The following is a 10,859-nucleotide window of genomic DNA, read 5'->3' as shown; positions in this document are numbered from 1 at the left end:
GTGTTCATGCTCCAGCAGAGGGCAGTGTACACCCACGAAACATTCAGTGCATAACGTCATAAAACGCTCAGCATGAAGCGTCTCGGCTTACGAAATCATACTTTTGCATATGTACAGCGTAGCTGAAAACTACTCAAGATGCATGTGCTCACACAGACCTTTTTGTTTTATAAATAGCATATTAAATATTATATTAAATATATATTATATATTTGTCGCATTAGCTAAAAATACATTGTATGGGTCAATATGATCGTTTTTTCTTTTATGCCAAAAATCATTAGGCAATTAAGTAAAGGTCATGTTCCATTAAGATATTTTGTACCGGAAATATACCAAAACGTAATTTATGATTCTTCGTAATATGCATTGCTAAGAACTGATTTTCTTAGTATTTAGATTTTTTTGCACCCTCAGATTTCAGATTTTCAAATAGTATCTCAAATAGTTGTACCAAAATAATGTCCTATCCTAACAAACAAATACACAAATGAAAAACTTATTTATTCAGCTTTCAAATTATGAATAAAATGACTGGTTTTGTGGTCCATGGTCACATATTATTATTATTATTATTATTATTATTAAAATGATGCTTTATTTTAGATTATACCATGACATTTTAAAAATCTGCAACGCATTGTTTTCTCTTTGGTCTAGAACTGAGTTGGGCCCACAGGCAACTCAAATCGCCAGAGGCTCTACCACTCTATTTTTTTTTTTTTTTTCATCTGTACATATTTTTGGGGCAAATAAATTTGCTTTGAAAACAAATAGAAAACCTCACGAGGAGCTTTTGACAGTTTACTGGCTAACGTGTCGGGTGTTTAATTCATGCTGCCATTTCATGGAGTTGACTTAGAAATGCACCTGTCATCTTAATTAGTTTTTGCTATATATAAACAGATTGAAAATATCTTCTGGTAATCAATGGGTTACATATGTCAGATTGATGATGGATTATAGAAGCGTTCGCGAGTGACCCGTGTTCGCGCGTCTGGAACAAAGCAGCTTGTTGTGGGCTCACTAAACCTGCGACTGTCCAATTTGTGTCTGATCAGGTTGTACAGAGGGTGGCAGCAAGTGAAGCACCTCTGGCCCGCGTGCAGCTGACAGTATATGTCACGGTGAAGAAAGTGAGCTGAGTTCGGTGTAATTGGCGGGTGTGATCACTGCTCCACACTCACCGCAGCATAATGCCGCTGTCCTGACAGAGAAGGTGAGTCACCGCGCAAGGCTGCTCCTTCCCTGCCAGGACTCGGCGCCACAGATTGGCCCACAGACCGACCGTGCTCGCACACTTCTGCGGCACCAGTCTGTGCCCACACCGTCACCTCGACGTGTTTTTTTGTTCCGCGCCGCTTTGTCTTTAGTCTCTGTTGTTTGTGTGAAAATCCTCCTCTCAGCACTACGCCCCCTCTCAGGCAGGCGGGTGTCAACGGGAGGCGCTGAGACGGAGACTCTCACGCTGTTTATGGCTAGGTAATGGATAGCATCTCACTCCATGCGAACAAAGGGCAGAAAGCAGCCTCGTGTTCTTTGGGGTTTTGCTCTGTCTTTGTGGAGCGTGAGAGATTCATCTCGCTGCTTTAATTGGGATAAAATGCATCGTTTTTAGCTCAAAAGCTGCCTAGAAGTTGAATCTAATTAGCACTACACTCCAGGTAACCTTTCTAGTCCTACTTGAGAAAGTACTGTAGGCCTACTGCTTGAGAATGCAACATGTGTGAAATTTACTTGCCTTACTGCGTTTGAGAACTAACAAAGTGAGTTTCTCGTCTCCCTCACACACCCAAACAGACATACAGAGGACTGTAAATTATTGGCTCTAAAATGTTAATATGGCCATAAGCCTTACTCATGAATTCCTGATGACGGCCATGGCAGTCTTGTCACCTAAAATGTTAATGAGGTGAGATTACATTGGGGCGGGAAGGTCCCTGTCAGCAACTGAACAAATAGCAACGATGAGCTGAATTTATAAGACTTTCTGACTAGAACAAGACAGGCAAAAGGGCACCGGCATCTATTCGGGTTGAGCCAAAATGATGAAGAATGGAGATAATGAATTGCACCAAGTGCATTTGCACAAGGATAATGAATCATTTGTTTAATGTAATGTTGTTATTTTTCAAGTCTTTTGCTCCACCTACATGTCTGAAATGGGTCACGACTTACATTTAATTAATCTCCGCCTGTCGGATGTAGTCTGAGCACGTCATCCTACTCTTGTCTTGAGGTCTACGCCATCAGCAATGATCTAACGTATAAAACTTATAATGTATAAACGTGTTGAAATCTTAGATGTTTCGTAAGATCCTTCTATTATCTGTTGAAACCAACATTACTATTTAAAATATTAGTAAGCTTAATATATTTAAAATGAGCATTTATTGGGACTTTCAATTGGGAGGTGATCCTTTTAAAAAGTGAAGTTCTTTGTAAATTTAGAAACTTTTTATGGAAAAAATGTGTCCTGCATTTTCATCACTACCGAAACAGTGTGTGTTTTAGTCCAATGGATGACACTGATTTGAACTACACCCCTAAATTTATGATCAGGAAATATTTATGTGTCCCTACCTCTCATAGCTACAAGGTGAGAGTAGATAGGTCCCATCATTTTGAGGTAAATGTGTTCAAAAGTCTGAAAAATCTGTGTGTAACTTTAAGGAAAATCGCTACTGAACACTTTTTTTCTGCAATTAAGCACACTTTCTTGGGAGTTATTCCATAACATTTAGTTTTTATATGTGTACAGCTGTTCAGAACTGTGCTAACTATGTGCTGATTAGCATCTTTGAGTTAGGCTCAAAAGTAATTGTCACTACCAAAGCATTTGGTGGCGTTTTAGTAGTGAAATCTTTGTTTTTTTGGGTGTTATCCCACAATATTGTCACTACCGAAACAGTCACGACTGGAACATGTCATCATTGTTTCAGTAGTGACAAAAGGGAACACATAATCCTCATATTTGGGGGAAATAAATGTAATTTTAATACAGTTATCAGTTATGCAAATTGTATATATTTTAGTACGTTTTAGTAGTGTTTTAGTTTGCAAGTTAAAATTCTGTAATGTGATGTGGTCACTACCAAAGCATTACTGTCACTACTGAAAATGTGCAGTCACTACCAAAACATGGGATGTTTTGTCAAAAATAAGATGTTTTGATTAGTTTTTGGTAACTAATAACTAATGAATCCTTAAGTTTGAAACCAGTATGATCAACGTTTTGCCTTTTACAAAGAAAGATTGGATTCAAAATAAAACAAATCTCATAAATTACACTTAAATTGATAAATATTGATTTATCTCTGAAAAACTTTTAACATATCAAAACTAGTTATAGCTATTACTGTGTTCCGGTAAGGACAAATTTCTGGAGAGGACAAATAATTACAAACTTTCTGAAAATACAAAATGAAAATTAACTGCACAATTACTAGATGTCACACCCTCAGCACGTTCCCTCAGTCCCAATCACTGCACCACGCCCATCACCAGAGCTCTATCACCGTCACCTGCACCTGTAATCACCACTCCCTTCAAATACTCTCCCCAAACATTCACTCAGCGGCTGGTATCGAAGTTGCATGGATGCTTCTCTGTGGATCTTCTCCCCCTCCTGTTGTCTCTCCTGTGCTCCTCGTGGATTCTTCTGATGTTCTCCTGTGCTCCCCGTGGATTGCTCTGATGTTCTCCTGTGAAACACGTTAATCGTGTCAGAGGGAAGTGACTGTTGCTAACGCTATGATCCTTATGAACTTGAACTCACCTGTTGTGTTATGTTTGAAGATTTGACCACAGAGACATTATTCACCCGTTTGCACGTGTGTTGAACTGTGCACGTTTGTTAATAAATACCTTGAAAGATACTCACCTTCTCCCTTTGTGTGTGGTCGTGACAGGATACCAGCCCCGCAAAAAATTATTTCTTCAGCTCACTCATGGAGGCGAACGCAGCATTCAGCGGTGTCTCTCCCGAATCACTAAAACTGTCGGACGCTGAGGACAGGCTATGGAGCCTACGGCAAGGTGGGCGAACATTGGAGTGGTATGTGGAGGAATTCCTTGAGCTCTCCCATCGGGTAAGCTGGCCCGACTTCACTCTTGCTGTGGTGTTTCGTATGGGATTGGATGAGGAAACAATCCGATGCAACTCCCCCATATGTGATTTTTCCTTGATTGAACTAATCAACCTCACTCTTTATATAAATGGCTCTAGTATCGAGGTTAAAGAAATAAAGAGTGATGGTAAGTTTCCTCATCCAACCCACTACGAAACCCAGCCCGTTTTGCCGGCTTACCCCCCGCCTGAACCCCTCACATACCAAACCAATAGCTTCTCCCACCTTGCCAGCCTGGAGCCCGCGACCAACCCTCCTACGTCGTGGCCAATCCTGATGGCCAGCGTGCGCGACCCACCATTGAGGTCAGTGCGGGCGGCCATGCTAGCTCGCAAAATGGCCGACGTTCCGGTTTCCCCTGCCAAAATGGCCGATGTCCCTCCAGTGACTGCGCCGCCAGAGCGCCCTCCAGCGACTGCGCCGCCAGAGCGCCCTCCAGTGACCGCTCGCCCAGAGCTAGCTCTTTCAGTGTCTCCGCTGGAGACGCCCAGCCCTCCTGAATCTCCGCTGGGGTCGTCCAGCCGTCCAGAGCCCGCTCCTCAAGAGCGCCGTCCAGAGCCCGCTCCTCAAGAGCGCCGTCCAGAGCCCGCTCCTCAAGAGCGCCGTCCAGAGCCCGCTCCTCAAGAGCGCCGTCCAGAGCCCGCTCCTCAAGAGCGCCGTCCAGAGCCCGCTCCTCAAGAGCGCCGTCCAGAGCCCGCTCCTCAAGAGCACCGTCCAGAGCCCGCACCTCAAGAACGCCGCCCAGAGTCCCCGCTGGTTCCGCCCAGCCGTCCTGAGTCCCCGCTGGTTCCGCCCAGCCGTCCTGAGTCCCCGCTGGTTCCGCCCAGCCGTCCAGAATCTCCACTGGTCTTGTCCAGTTCTCCTGAATTCGCGCTGGTCCCGTCCAGCCGTCCAGAGTCTCTGAAGTTCCCACCCAGCCTCCCTCTCCCGCCTCCACTCAAAGCAGCCAGTTCCTCAGCCCTGTCTCTGCTAGTGCCTGTCTGTCCCTCAGCTCTCCCTCAGGCTGCGCCATCCAGGATTGTGGACCCATCTCGGGACTCCCAGGCTCCAGCTCCGCCTAGGCAGGTCGATCCCCAGTCTCTACCTCCAGCCTCCGAGTCCTGGACTCCACCTCGGTCCTCCGACCCTTCGGCTCCGCCTTGGCTCCTGGCTCCCTCATCTCCACCGTGGCCCGTCATCCCACCAGCTCCACCGGGCTCCCTCGTCCCCCCGGCTCCGCCTTGGCTCCTGGCTCCCTCATCTCCACCGTGGCCCGTCATCCCACCAGCTCCACCGGGCTCCCTCGTCCCTCCGGCTCCGCCTTGGTCAGTCGTCGACCATCCGCCGCCTCGGGACTCCATTCCTCCGGCTTCGCCTTGTCACTCTGTCCCTCCGGCTCTGTCAGGCTCCTCCTTCCCTCCAGCTCCGCCTTTGTCCTCTGTCGCTCCGGCTCTGCTGCGGTCTTCCGGATCCACATCTCCGCCTCAGTCGCCTGAGCCATCAGCTCCGCCTTTGTCCTCTGTCGCTCCGGCTCTGCTGCGGTCTTCCGGATCCACATCTCCGCCTCAGTCGCCTGAGCCATCAGCTCCGCCTTGGCCCTCTGGAACCTCTGTGTCACCCTGGCCCTCCGTCTGCTCGGCTCCACCTGGGTCACCTCTGCCAGTAGCTCCGTCTCCATCGCTCGTCCCCAGGGTGTCATCTGCCATCTCTCCACCATGGCTCCTCCCTCCTTCGACTCCGCTCTGGGGCCTCGTCCGGGCTGGACTCTGGACTACCATCTGGCTCCTCCCTGCTCTGTCTGCCTCCTCTATCTCTGCTCTCCCCAGGTCCCTGTCCATGATGCGGCCCCCTGTTCCGCCCTGGAGGGCTCCTGCGCCTCCCAAACCACCCTGGAGGGCTCCTGTGCCTCCTGCTCCGCCCTGGAGGGCCGCTCCGCCTCCTGCTCCGCCCTGGAGGGCTCCTAAACCCCTTGCTCCGCCTTCGGCTCTGCCCTGGAGGGTTCCTGAATCTCCTGCTCTGCTCTGGAGGGACTTTGCCCAACCTGTTCTGCCTCAGTCTCCTGGCCCCCCCACCGCTCCCCTGGACTGTTTCTTCCTGTTTTTTGGAGCGTCTGGAAGCCGCCCCTTGGGGGGGGGGCTATGTCACACCCTCAGCACGTTCCCTCAGTCCCAATCACTGCACCACGCCCATCACCAGAGCTCTATCACCGTCACCTGCACCTGTAATCACCACTCCCTTCAAATACTCTCCCCAAACATTCACTCAGCGGCTGGTATCGAAGTTGCATGGATGCTTCTCTGTGGATCTTCTCCCCCTCCTGTTGTCTCTCCTGTGCTCCTCGTGGATTCTTCTGATGTTCTCCTGTGCTCCCCGTGGATTGCTCTGATGTTCTCCTGTGAAACACGTTAATCGTGTCAGAGGGAAGTGACTGTTGCTAACGCTATGATCCTTATGAACTTGAACTCACCTGTTGTGTTATGTTTGAAGATTTGACCACAGAGACATTATTCACCCGTTTGCACGTGTGTTGAACTGTGCACGTTTGTTAATAAATACCTTGAAAGATACTCACCTTCTCCCTTTGTGTGTGGTCGTGACACTAGAAATGTGTACTTTGGATATTATACAATTTTTATTTATTTATTTATTTTTTGAAAAAGCCATTTTTTCATGACGTTTCCAGTTCTGACTTTACACCAATTCTGTAGAGTGGCCCATATATTATCTACCGACCTACCTGTAAAACTTGAGGGCTAGTTTTTGGGGAATGATGTAGGGAACTTTTTTTGTTGATTATTCATATCATTTTATTCCAAATGTTCTAGCTCAACGAACTTGACAAATCCATCAGTGATTCAAATCTATTGTTTTAAACCTCCCACACGTTTTCACAGCACTCACAGTTGTCACTCCTCCATGTCTTTATCACTTTCTTTTTTGACGCCACTCGTTACCTTATATGCATCCCATTGAATTAAATGGCTTTATCTTCCACTCTTTGATTTCATTAACTATGATTCAGCTATTACTTGCATGCCCTGATTTGACCTGTTAGAACATTCCTCATCTTTTCAAATTATTTGACTCAGGTGTCAAAAAATAAATATATAAATGATTTAAAAAAACTTTGTCTCTGCTGCTTTTCAGATGTTGGATAAAGGGATAACCTTGAGCGCCGGCATGACGTGACTTTGCTCTCTTCTTTTGCTGCAATTAAGTGGAAGTCTTTGAAAGAAGCTGCGATCTTTCATACTCAAATACCACCCCATCATCTGTCTGTTTAATCAAATATCTAAGCAAATGTGTACAGATGAATTGAGCTTTGAGTGAGAAGCATGTGCAAGGCCTTGGAGGACTAGGATGCATTCTGGTCAGGCAAGAATAGAGGTGTCAGGTAAGATCATGTGCAACATGGTGAAAAGAATGTGTACTAAATTGATTTTGATGCCTTAATCGCACACAGGGGCACCACAATGGGGAGATGATTCTAAGGGGTGCCCCGTGATTTTTTTTCCCGAGGCAATAACCTAGTCAGGGGACACCGAAACCAAAGTGGTGCCACTAATCGTACCAACCCAATCTCATTAGAAAATGTAACTACTTTATGAGTTGCTGACTTCATGTCAATTCTTGTGATTTTATTTGTGTGTTGGTAAAAAAAAACGTTGCAAAATGACAGCATTTCCATCAACCAATGTTCTGGGACTAAAATATAATTTTTTCCTCTCGCAATAAGTCATGGCGACGGATGTTGGTAGGTTTACGTATGTCGAAGCCACCGCACTAGCCATTCATTTTAATTGTAGGAGACGCAGGTTTATCACTCCTGGATAATCAAAAATGGGCAAAGAGGCGGGACATGGGTGGAGCTGGTTGCTGAAACCACGCCCACCTAGCACAAGTGGTCATGCCCCTAATTATGCAGAACTTTAAGGCTTAATATTATTTAAACGGATGTGTTACAAAAATATTCACAGTCACAGTTGATATGAAGGGCAAAATTAGCTATGTAGACCAAAACCACTTTTTGTACCAGGCTATAAACACTTTTTTCTGCTGTTTAACGTGGGGAGCCTATGGGATTGACTCCCTTTTGGAGCCAGTCTCTAGGGGCCAGTCGAATTGCATTTTAAGTTACTTCCATGTTGGGTTCAGTAGAGAGAGCGGGAGGTTTCCGCTTGGTTTCCATTAAGAGTATTTTCAATTTGCACAATTTGAAGGGTAATGGAAACACAGCTAATGAATTTCGGAGCCTAATAACTTTCATTGTATGGGCCGAAACGGTTTAAACCTTCTAAATATCATCTTTGTGTTCCACAGAGGAAAACTGTAGAAGTTTGGAATGACACGAAGATGAGTAAATGAAGACATAATTTCATTTTTGGATGAACTATCCCTTTCAATCTTTGGTGACATGAATCTTGCAATCTTATTAGCATCAATACATCTTGTATGTCAATACATCACAAACTGAACGATATTATAGCATTTAATGAAGCTCTTCCGAAAAGAACAAAATGCAATTATGAATAGAAACTTTTTCATCTATCTTAGGTTCTTCTTTAAAATCTTGTGCCACAATTAAAAAAAAGAAAAAAAAAAGCCTTTTAAATACAAGGGCAGCATGTCAATAAACGTCTTCATCCGCAAGTTCTTCAGTAAAATCGGAATATGTTTAAGTTATCCGTCATCGTGTATTTTGGAGATGAAAATGTTGTTACCGCAGTAAACGAGAAGATTGTAATGTGTTCACAAAAGTGACATTCACAGCCAAGGTAATGTCTGAAATGTTTTCTAAGCACTTTGTCTGCCCACATTACTATGTGGTTTCTGACAGTGGAGACAGTTATTAGGAGAGTCAAATCAATAATACATGCTAAAGACCAACTAATGCTCCATGGAGACAGACACCATTTGTTCATCCTGTGGCTAACATCCAATCTTAGACACAGCGAATCAAAGAAAGATGATGGGAAAGGCAGTGAGGTAGGCGTTGACAAGCAACAGGTTACAGCCCGTGAACAACATGGAGCAGAGACGCGATGTGTTATGGAAATGAGATCGTTCTTTATTTGATTAACGTTCCAAAGCGGAAGCCACGTGCTGGGCGATATTTCCGAGACTTTCATAGAATTTATTTTATCGACTAGCGGCAAACACACAAATACAACGGAGCCAGAAGAAGTGAGAAGAGGTAGCAAACAAGCTTATTGGAGCCTTCCCTCGGAGAAACGCTTTCATCCTCATATTGCTGTAATGCTTCAAAAATCAATACCGGGCTGCCAAACAGGTCAAAATGCAATAAGTGTGCAATCTGTCCGGGAAATAACATTGGCAGAAGCCAGCGCCACTGTCCCGTGGGACTGCTCCTCTCCTTCGGCCAGAGAGCGCAGGGTTAATGCATTTCCCACATCACTGATCCCAGAGCAGCGCTGCGCTACGTCAGGCCACGCTATCTGAAATGCCAGATAATATGAAAAAAGACAATAGTTTGATTATCTCATTATGCGCCGATCGCCCCAACTGTCTGTTTCCTCTTCTCGGACCCTTTTCCTGTCTCATTTCCAGGACTGGACATCTCTGTGTCATGTTCTTTTTAGACCATTAGTCCACAATTAGAAGCCATCGCACAGCGCGCTGCACAGGAAGTGAACGTGCAGCGGTGTGTTCACAGCTGAGTCTGTGTCAGCGGGTCAGAGTCTCACACTTCAAGACTCACACTTCAAGACACACTTAAAAACACACAGCAGCACATTATCTCATTCTGTTAGATTGTTATGTCCAAACCATCCTAAGTTCATACCTGACCAAAGAGTTTTCTAGAATTTGATGGGAGCTATGTAATGTAATTACATATTTCTTTCTCAGTAACTATAACCGATTACAGTTCAGTTTATTTTGGTTACATTTATTAGATGATTTATTATTATTATTATTATTATTATTATTTTATCATTGTAACTAGTTACTCCTCAACACAGTCTGCAAGATGCATGCAGTTTCATCTATTCACAGCCAGAGGGCCAAAAGGTACACAGTGTACCTTTAAAAAAATGCATGTTCTCTGTAGTATGAATGTGGGCATTGTCATGTGAAATACCAGTGTCAATGTGTCTGCCATTCACAAATCCTCTCCAGTGGCCTCCAAAGCAAGTGGCTGTTTTTATGAGTGAGTCACTGAATCATTCACCCAAATGATTTGTTCAAAATGATGATTCATTCAGAACGGTCTTTATTATTGATCCTGGAATGGAGATGCAAATGTCTGGAAAGTGATTACAGAACACTTTGAATCTAACTACACAAAGCTTGTTGATTTGACTTCTTTTAGAACTTTTTCATTTTTAAAATAAAATATTGTATGTTCTAATCCCACGTCAGTGCAGATGGATACTGTAACATTCATTACAAAACGTTTTGAAGGATTGTAAAATTCTTACCCATCACACTGTTGATGTGAGGGTCTACATCAGCCAGACCTGTTTTTTTAATGAGACAGGAGATGTGGGTTTGTTCAGGGAAGAAGATTGTGCTGCCATGCAACAAAAGCAATCAGGGACTCGCTGCTTAGGCAGAGAGAACCATTGTATAGGTTGATTAAGTGTAAAAAGTGTTCCCAGGGAAACGCAGGTAAAACTATTGAAATGGCTCAACTTGGGTGACCTTGGGTTTTTCTCATCTGCAAGTCAGGTGGTGAAGAATCACTCCAGCATTTTTTTCTCCTGTACCATTGCCAATATAAAGACAGTA

The sequence above is a fragment of the Garra rufa genome, chromosome 10 (genome assembly GCF_049309525.1).
Source record: "Garra rufa chromosome 10, GarRuf1.0, whole genome shotgun sequence".
Taxonomy (NCBI): domain Eukaryota; kingdom Metazoa; phylum Chordata; class Actinopteri; order Cypriniformes; family Cyprinidae; genus Garra; species Garra rufa.
The sequence above is the reverse complement of the archived record's forward strand: the minus strand, read 5'-3'. Positions refer to the sequence as shown.